Source organism: Leptonychotes weddellii, chromosome 2, assembly GCF_054177405.1.
Source record: "Leptonychotes weddellii isolate Sample4059 chromosome 2, ASM5417740v2, whole genome shotgun sequence".
Taxonomy (NCBI): Eukaryota; Metazoa; Chordata; class Mammalia; order Carnivora; family Phocidae; genus Leptonychotes; species Leptonychotes weddellii.
In genome coordinates, this window is record NC_138370.1 from 124,909,987 (window position 1) to 124,919,549 (window position 9,563).

Below are 9,563 nucleotides of genomic sequence, written 5' to 3' on the forward strand. Positions count from 1 at the left end.
AAATCCATAGCTTTACATATTTCTAAAATGTTATTGATATATATTTATCAAGGTATATTTGTCAAGGTAGGAGGATAGAACTATTCTCTTAACATTTTGTTAGCTTGTTTAGGAAGTTTTAAACGTTTAGACAGGAAATGTGGGTCTCTCTTTGAACTCTCCCCTAAGACCTCACAACTGTTAGATATAGGCCTGAGTTCATAGATATTGGGGATGTGCATTTGGGGAAGGAATTTTGGAAAGGCATCCTAAAACAGATGACTGGGAGATGAATTTTGGGGAAAAGTTGAGTATTTTTATAATGTATCTAAATTTGTGCTTATTTTGGTAACCTCTAGAGGATTTATTGCTTTTTGGAAACAAAAATTATTTATTTTCTATCTATGTTTTCTACACACAGCGTTCATTTTATAGTGCTTGGAATGCAATGGTGCTAAATAACTTGAAATAAGATGTTCTTGGGAAGGAAGAGAAATGGAGTGTGGATGATAAATTTTAACGGTTAAGACCTCAGATGGGGAAAACCACATTAAGGGATGAAATGCATGTTTTTCTTTCAAGTAGAATTTCTTGACCAATGAATAAAATGCTATTTTAACTATAATCAATCTTGATAACATAACACAACGTGGCATTATTAGGAAAAGCAAAGAATTATCATCTTGTCTTCAGTGGTGCCTCAAACTATCCTTGAAAACTCGTGCAATGAGAGACAGCCTTATTTTTTTCAGTGGTTGGACAATCTAACTGATTCTATGCACTTGTTCTAAGACAGTTAGTTTGGTCTTGTTTTAAGCAAATCTCTTTTCATTATGAAAGAAAAAAACACTAGTTACTTCCGTTGATTGAAGTACTCCATGGTGTAGGAATTTCAACAGCAGGAAGTTCATTTCTCAACTTCTTATTACTCAAGAGACTTCAAATTCTTCATGAGTTAACAGTGGGACAGCAATTGTCATTTCCTGGTGGAGGACTTTCACAGTTAGGGCAGAAGTCTGAACTGGTCATCATGTCTTGGGATTTGTTGTCAGCTAGCTGATCCTCATGTGAAATTCATAGGAACAATATTGGGTAGTGAGGAATTTGGATTCTAGAGCAAGATTGTGGAGTCAGACGGTCTTGCCAAGTGCATCTGTGGTACTTGACCTTTGGACACAGCTTCTCTCTGACTGGCACTGCCACAGGAAATGCTACTTCACGGTTTGAACAACTTGTCCGACTCATGGCTCAACAAACCAAGAATCAGCAAAATGAAATCTTGTTGCCCAATATGCATTACTTAGAGCACACAGGATTGGGGGAAAAATCAGTAGGATTCAGTCTGCAGCATCAGATCTGCCAGGCTTGAGTCTACCAAGAAGAGCAGAAATAAAGCAGACTGTGAAATAGTCTGACTTTGGTTGGCTGCAAAGGACAACAGGATGTCAGCCAACTCAAGGTCAGGCCATTTTCCTCCTCTATTGAAATGGCAGACCCATGACAAATTCATGCAAATACAACATGGAAAATAATTTCTCAAAGACAACTTCTTTGTGCCAAATGTTTCCTGGTTTTTTTGTTTTGTTTTTGTCCTAGACTGTGAATAATATTAGCTTATTTTAGAGCCTAGCTCTTCCAAGTTTCCTCCAAGACAGGGCCAAGTAGTGTTTATTTCAGAGATGCCAAGGGTTTACAAGTGAGGGGTTGGGGGTGAGGGGGTGAGGCGAAAGGGCAGGGTGAGAACACAGGGCGCTTTCCCTGATATTCCATTTCTTTCTCCCACTCTTCCTCCCACTTCCGAGTGGTTAGAGTTCACTAAATGGATAGCAGTTGCCATTGAAACCAGAGAACAGAGGTGCCCAGCATTTGAGGGGTAAAACCACTTTACTTTATTCAATCCCTCACTCAAAAAACTCCTCTTGATGCACAGGATATGCACACTGATGCCCTAGAGTAAAACATAGTCATAGTTTTATTAAAAGAAAAGTCTTCTGTAATCGGAGAGTTATCATCCCAAGGGTCCTAAAGGAGCTCGTCCTTAGTCAGCGAGTGTTTCCCAGTGTCACTTACAGTCATTGCTGTGCTCAAATCAGCTCATACTATTACAAGAGCTGAGTGTTAAATTGTTGAACATTCTGTTAGCTGGTTGTTAATTTTTGGCAGCATAAATTTGGCCATAGTGGAAATGTTTGCACCATGGAAATTAGCAGATGCTACAAATCTGGGCTTTATTTTTTGAAAGCTGCTTTCAAAAAACACACTACTACATGTATTCCTTCTCCACTCTGTATAAACATTCTCCCCTATTCCTTCCCCCTTTCCAAAACCTCTGCTATCCAGCTGCCCTCTGCTCAGATCTGTTGGACATTTTTCCCCCTTTAGTTGGTTTTCTTTTTTATTCTTGATTTTTCTTGGGCTTCACTATTTATAGAACTTGCAGGCACAGAAGATTCTTAGGAGTTTGTCTCACTGGACTGATAGAGAAAACCACATTTTTTTTTTTTTTTTGCCAGAGGAGATGTTTTGAGTACATTTAAATATATATGAGAACCATTTCTTTTTTTTAAATTTAAAACAATTTACTGGATTAAGAACATAATGGCTTTTTTGGGTTTGTTTTCACCTTTATTGAGATAGGACTGACAAAATTGCATTGTGATGATTTGATATTATGTAAGCATTATAAAAAATTTCTTCTATTTAGTTAGTTACCATATCCATTACCTCACATATTTATCTTTTTCTTTCAATTTTGTGAGAGCACTTACAGTCTAGTCTCTTAGCAAATTTTATTTATATAGCACAACGTTATCAACTACGATCACCATGTGATGTGTTAGATTCTCTGGACCTTTTCTTCTTCAAATATTTATCTGGTGTAAAACTATTGTTGGGGCACCTGGCTGGCTCAGTCGGTTGAGCAGCTGCCTTCAGCTCACGTCATGATCCCAGGGTCCTGGGATCGAGTCCCATGTCGGGCTCCCTGCTCAGTAGAGAGCCTGCTTCTCCCTCTGCCTGCCGCTCCCCCTGCTTGTGCTCCCTCTCTCTCTCTAGCGCGCTCTCTCTCTATCTCTGTCTCTCTCATTCAAATAAATAAATAAATAAATAAATAATCTTTAAAAAACCCTATTGTTTAGTTCTTCTGATATAAGAGATACCACAAGACTAATTCTATTAATGGATTTGAGATTGGGTTCAGAATATTACTTTAGGTAGATCTAAGTCTTGCAAAAAGAATGCATATTACATGTGAAAAATATGATGAAATTTCTGTAACACCTTAATAATGGTATCTATCATTTAACTGATTATATATTTTGTGTTAGACAGTGGGCTAAGTGGTTTCCAAAACTTTGCCTTAATTAGCCCTCACTCTTCTCCTCTGCATTCCTTCCATTATCCTTGTTTTATAGGTAAGGAAACGGAGACAGAGAGAACCACGAGGTCACACAGTGCGTAAGCGGTAGCTATGGTTCAAACCCAGGAGAATGGCCTTTTGTATGTACTGCTCTTGAGTGTTGGGTGATGCCATGTGACTCCAAGTGAGGGGACAAGGGCCATTCTATGGAAGACAGTGAAGGGCAATATGCACATGAAACTTTAAAAAAGAAATCATGAATTAGGCAGATCCAGGTTTTGTAGAGCCGGAAGCTCATGAAATAATAGAGATGCTCTAAAAGAGGGAAGACAAATTACAGTGTAAGAATAAATATTTATTCTAAATAAGAAAAGTAATCCTAATAAATTATACATTTATAAAGCTGAAAAATACCACAAACAGAAAATCCAATAAAATAGGATATGCTTATTAAGTAATTACTGGCAACATCTCTAAAACACTTTGACTCTACATTTGTGGTTATAATACTCGTCATATCGTCTTCATATAACAAAGATATTTAAGATAATCATCTATACAAATACTAGAAAGATAGTTTTTTCTGTCTATTAGGGTGGTTGATCAAGATCTGTTTTTATGGAAGATAGTTGGATGCATAAAGCATGTGACTTCATGTACAGATGGACTTACTATTTGTCATGCTACTGCAGTTGCACACTTTACAAGAATTCTGATAGATTCTATGATGCATGATTCCAGTCAAATAGAAAAAAAGATATGAAACATTTTCAACCATACACCCTGCATGATTAAGATAGTCCTGAAATGGGGAGGGGGGTTTCTTTTGTCTAGGTTTGATGTGAACTGAATCCTCTGGTGCAACTTTCCATTCTGATGACCAGAAGAATTTTCCCCAGACTAGCTCTGCCTCTGTGTATTTCAACCTTGTTTCTCCCATGCCTGCATCATTTTGGTGTTGTGTCCCTTAAGACCCACTCTCCACTACAAGAATCCAGGTGAGTAGGCACAGTGAGCAGAGGGATTTTCCTAGAAGCTATGCTCATGCCAGGATGTCTAGTAAAAACAGAACCATTTATAACATGACTGTGAACCAGTAAATATATATCACTAAATCTAAGCTAATATCCTCATCTCAACTTCCCCTTAGCAAAACATCAACGTTCTCCAATACAAGAAGTATAAAGAAGGGAAGTGGGAATGAGAAAAATAAGCCGTCCTAACCAATTTGGTTAAAATACAACAGGACGTTCTATAAAAATATAGAAGCCTTGCTAGGACTCCTGTCAAAGCCTTGAGAAAAGGCTGACCCAGTGACGGGTCCTTGAGCTCAAGCTAAGTAGCTTCATGATACGTCCACCTATGGTTGTGATAAAGTTCTCATCTACCTGAGTGACATCATTCCTTAAAAAGGATGTACAAATGTTCATCCTTATGTTTAGGGTAGTAACTGTGCCCAGAGTAACTGGTAACAGTGACAAATATAAGAAGATTCTGTTGTATGTTCAAAAAATGGTGAATCAGGTCTAGGTCACCAGAATGATTTTATGAAAAACTATCATCAGGTTAGATTTAAAGAGATTTTTCTTTTCTTGACACTAAAGTGGTGTTTTGATTTCTATCTGTCTTTCTGGATCTCTACCCAAACCACTTTCACATTTACTACAATAGAATTTGCATGTTAAAATTTCTATCTGTCCTTCTGGATCTCCGCCCAAAGCACTTTCACATTTACTACAATAGAATTTGCATGTTAAAATTTTAACTCATTATATTTTTAAACAAACTCTCATTTGGTTTCCTTTTTTGTAGCTCCTTAAAGCAAAATTAATGTGGGGGATTTTTTTCAATAGGTGATTTATGCTCAGGGTAACAATGCCCTATTACTCTTTTTCTCTAGAGGCGTCTGTGACAGAAATGTTGGAGAAAGGGGTTTTAAAGGGAGATTCTGAAATCCTTGGGAAATTCCACAAGTGAACAAGGCTTCATAGCCATCTGGACAAATGACATTGTCCAGGAATCCATGAGTCATGCATTAGGCATGCGACATTGTATTGGGGTCAACAGAAGGAAACTGGCCTCAGACACAGGAACTCTTTGCTACTGAGCCAGAGTAACTTTGAAAGATTTCCTCTTTTCAGAAGAGTTGTCTTGAGTGTTCACTCTGTGTGAGGCGCTTGGGATTCAAATCTAGCTCGTGTTGTTAAGGGGAAAAAAAACCCAAGAAGTCACTTATGGTTCAGTCAGCTATAGGACTGCTCACAGGCAGGGAAGAGAAGACCTTGAGATCTTAACCCATATGGTGAAGTGGAGGTTGAAAGAAGAACTTTCAGGAAGTTTCCAAGGAGTGGTGCTATCTGGGTTGAATTTTAAAGGATACAAAGAAATGGAAAAGGTATCCCAGACAGAAGAGTATGAACAAAGACTCAGAGATATGAGAATTTAGAAGACGGAGGCTGAGGCAAGGAGGAGAGACAGATCTGAAGAGGAGTCTGGAGAGGCTGGCCAGAAGGGGCCAAGCAGAGAAATACTTTCATCAGGGTGAAAATATAAACTGTTTCCTAAAGACCACAGCAAGACTAAAGCTGGGAAAAGACATGACCAGGGTCATATTTTAGCAAGTTCACTTGGCAAAAGTGAGCAAATAGGAGAGGGGGGAAAGCTTGAGGTTAGACCACTAAGGAGATTTCTTGGGTGATCTGGGTGAGAGAAAGGAGGACTCAGTCTAGTGCAGGAGGGCAGGAAGGGAGAAGAAATTCACTATGGAATTTAAAAAAGTTACATGTTGGGGGGCGCCTGGGTGGCTCAGCCAGTTGAGCGTCTGCCTTCGGCTCAGGTCATGATCTCTCAGTCCTGGGATCGAGTCCCACATTGGGCCCCCTCCTCAATGAGGAGTCTGCTTCTCCCTCTCCCTTTGCCCCTGCTCATGCTCTCTTTCACTCTCTCAAGTAAATAAATAAAAACTTAAAAATAAAAAAGCTACATGTTGGAATACTTCACAAATGCAAGTGGAAGTAGAAGTAGAAATGCTGACAGGACAATCATTCAGTAGAAGTACTGACTGATTTTTTTAAAGATTTATTTATTTATTTTAGAGAGCACGTGCACATGTGCTTGAGCGAGCGGGGGGTGGGGGGGTGGGTGCAGAGGGAGAGGGAGACAAGCAGACCCCACTGAGCAGGGAGCCCGATGTAGGACTCAATCGCAGGACCCTGAGATAATAACCTGAGCCAAAATCAAGAGTTGGATGCTTAGCCAACTGAGCCACTCAGGAGCCCCTAAGTACTGACTGATGTTAAGAAACACTGACAACACAATAGAAGGTGAAATAACCGGGACATAAAATTGTAGCATACACAGAGCACACAGGATTGAAATGAAATCTATCAAAACCTTAACAGCCTTCATCTCTGGATAATGAAATGAGGGACCATTTTTATTTTCTTTTCATACTTTTCTATACTCAGAAGGAATCACATTTGTAATGTAGAACTATGTCAAATGCCAAGAAGAAAAGGATGGAAGGAAGGAAGGGAAAAAAGGAGGAAAGAAGAAAAGAGACAGATTTCAGAGCTGTGAAGATGTACTCCACGGTGGGTGAGAAGTAAGAATGGTTCCATAAAGAGAGATAGAGTTATGATTCCTACAGGAGCTTCTTTAACTTAACCTATTCTAGAAGTTTCTACAAGACAAGCATTATAGGCTATGGCACCCAGGCAGGACGTATAGCAGGCGGGGGAGTAAACACGGGATGGGAGCCTAGGTAGGAGAGTAAGGAAGTTGTGTTCACCTGACTGTCGGTTGGCTTAGCTGTGCCTACTGGGGAGGCTAGACGGGTGTGAGCCGAGGAGAGCAGCAGTCTCTGAGGCTGATTTCTTGCACAGCCGCTGCCCTGCTGAGGTCAGAGCTGGGACTGGTTACCCAGCTCTGCCCAGTCTCTGTCTAGCCCTTCCCTGACTCAGCACTCGATGCCCTGGTTGTTTCCCCTTGCTGAGAATTTGAATGCGCTGGAACAGAACACTGTGGTACATATCCATTCATTAACCGTGTTGGCAGCTGCTTATTCTTTTCTGAGCTTTTAGAAAAGAAACCATAATTCCCATCATTATATTGGTGACAGTGATGGTTAAAAATGGGCAGTACAATATATTTGCCAGAGGATCAATAGCTTCACTGGGTGTTCAAAGGTTCAAATTCGGGGCGTCGTTTCTTTCTAAGGAGAGTCAGTAAGTGGCTGCGATTTTCTGCAGTCACTTCCCTCGTGAGAGCCACTTCTGAGGAGGCGCAGGGTCGGTAGGAGAGAGAGCATGCAGACGAAAGCTCTCTCTTCTCTCTAGCAGCACCCCTTGTCTTCTCCATGCCACGTCTGCCTTAAGAGCTCCACATTCAGACTGAGGTCTCAGTTCAAATATCAGTTCCCTCAAGATGGTTGAAAGGTCCCATCCTTGTGCTCCCGTGGCCTCTGTGCTTCCCTATTACAACACTCTACCCCTGCACTTGACTCGTCTGTCCGGTTGCTCACTGGATTGCAAGGTCTACAGAGGAAGAGACTAGATCTTACTCCCGTTGTATTCACAGCACGAATCACAATGCCTGGCACATAACATGGTGAAAAAGCACTTACTAAATAATTAATAACCCTGGTTTTATTAAGTGACATTATTAAATTAATAAATGATTAAATTCAGAAAAAATACAAAAGTTAAAAACATGAAAAACCAAATACTTCTAACAATTGCCTGGATTCATTAGTGAGCACTTTAATATAGATTTCACCCCTCCTCCCGCCAAAGACACACACACACACACACACACGCACGCACGCGCATGCACGCACGAACACACGCATGCCTTCTGTGAGCAGCTGCTTACTGCTGCATTGAGCTCTGGAAGACCGGAAAAGTACTATCAAAATAAAGTATTTATTAATTATAACTACTGCAAGGGCTCTTGTGAAACTGACGTGATTCTTACAAAACAAGAACAGCAATCGGAACAGATCAAGGAAGTTTCATTCAGCAAATGTTTTTTTTTTCCCCCCTAGGGCATAAATTGATACTTTAAAGTCCTGTTTGCTAGGGTGCAAAATCCTTGTAACTATTACTTGTGCATATGGAAATCAGGTTCTTAGAAGATGCACTGAGAGGTATACAACATCACACTGAAATACTGCTGCACAAAATGAATCTAATCATGAAGAAACATCAGACAAATTCAAACTGAGGAAACTGTTCCAGAATAAAGGAGACTAGATATTAGATATTGACAACTAAATGCTATATGTGATCTTAGATTTAAATCCTGAAGTAGTTTTATCTCTGCCTTTCTCTCTCTGTCCATCCATCCGTCTACCAATCTATCCAGCTATCCATCTATGTGAAGAATATCATTGGGGCAATTGTCTTAAATTGAATAAAGTCTATAGATTAAATAATGGTATTGAATCACCATTAATTTTCTCTTTTTGATCATTGGAACTCAGGTTATATAAGAACATTTTCTTGTTTCTAGGAAATCCTAGGAAATTGGGTGAAGAATTTTCTAGAATTCTTTATACTCTTCTTGGAACTTCTCTGCAACTCTAAAGTTATTTCAAAATAAAATGTTATAAAAATTAGGGATATAAATACAAATCCTCAAATTGAGAGAGGTGCACTCTTCTGAGCTGAATGTTTGTGCTCCTCCCACCCCAATTCATATGTTGAACCTAATCCCCAGTGTGATGGTGGTTGGAGGTGGGGTCTTTGGGAAGTGATTAGGGCATGAGGGTGGAGCTCTCATGAATGAGATTTTTTTTTTTTTAAATAAGTACTCCTATTAAAGAGACCCCAGAGAGCGCTCTTGCACCTTCTGTCATGTGAGGGCACAGCTAGAAGGAGACCATCTATAACCAGGAGGGGTTTCTCATCAGACACAGTATCTACTGGTGCCTTAATCTTGGACTTCTCAGCCTCCCGAACTCTGAGAAATAAATGTTTGTCGTTCAAGCCACCCAGTCTGTGATGTTTTTGTCATAGCAGCCCAAACAGAATAAGACATGCACATTAAACAAAATAGTTTTTATAAGAACTCAGGTTAATATTTAAGCATGCTGAAAATTTGTTAAGAGACCTAGGAGTATTTGTTTCTCTTAGGGTTCATTTCAAAGGGCAGGGGGGCATATTGGATTTGGTGTCATTTCCAGTAACATAGTGCAAGGATGAGGGCCCATACATGCATGGTTAGT

The 9,563-nt window shown here is 39.8% G+C and overlaps 1 protein-coding gene across 1 annotated transcript in view; it reads right to left on the reverse strand.

Annotated features, from left to right (window-relative positions):
• Nucleotides 1-7,428: 7,428 nt before the first annotated feature.
• LOC145720184 (uncharacterized) overlaps nt 7,429-9,563 on the reverse strand; it is a 64,083-nt gene continuing 61,948 nt past the window's right edge. The window contains exon 3 of the transcript XR_014142997.1: nt 7,429-7,872. The gene's annotated coding sequence lies outside the window, so the exon portion shown is untranslated. The remainder of the gene's footprint in view (nt 7,873-9,563) is intronic.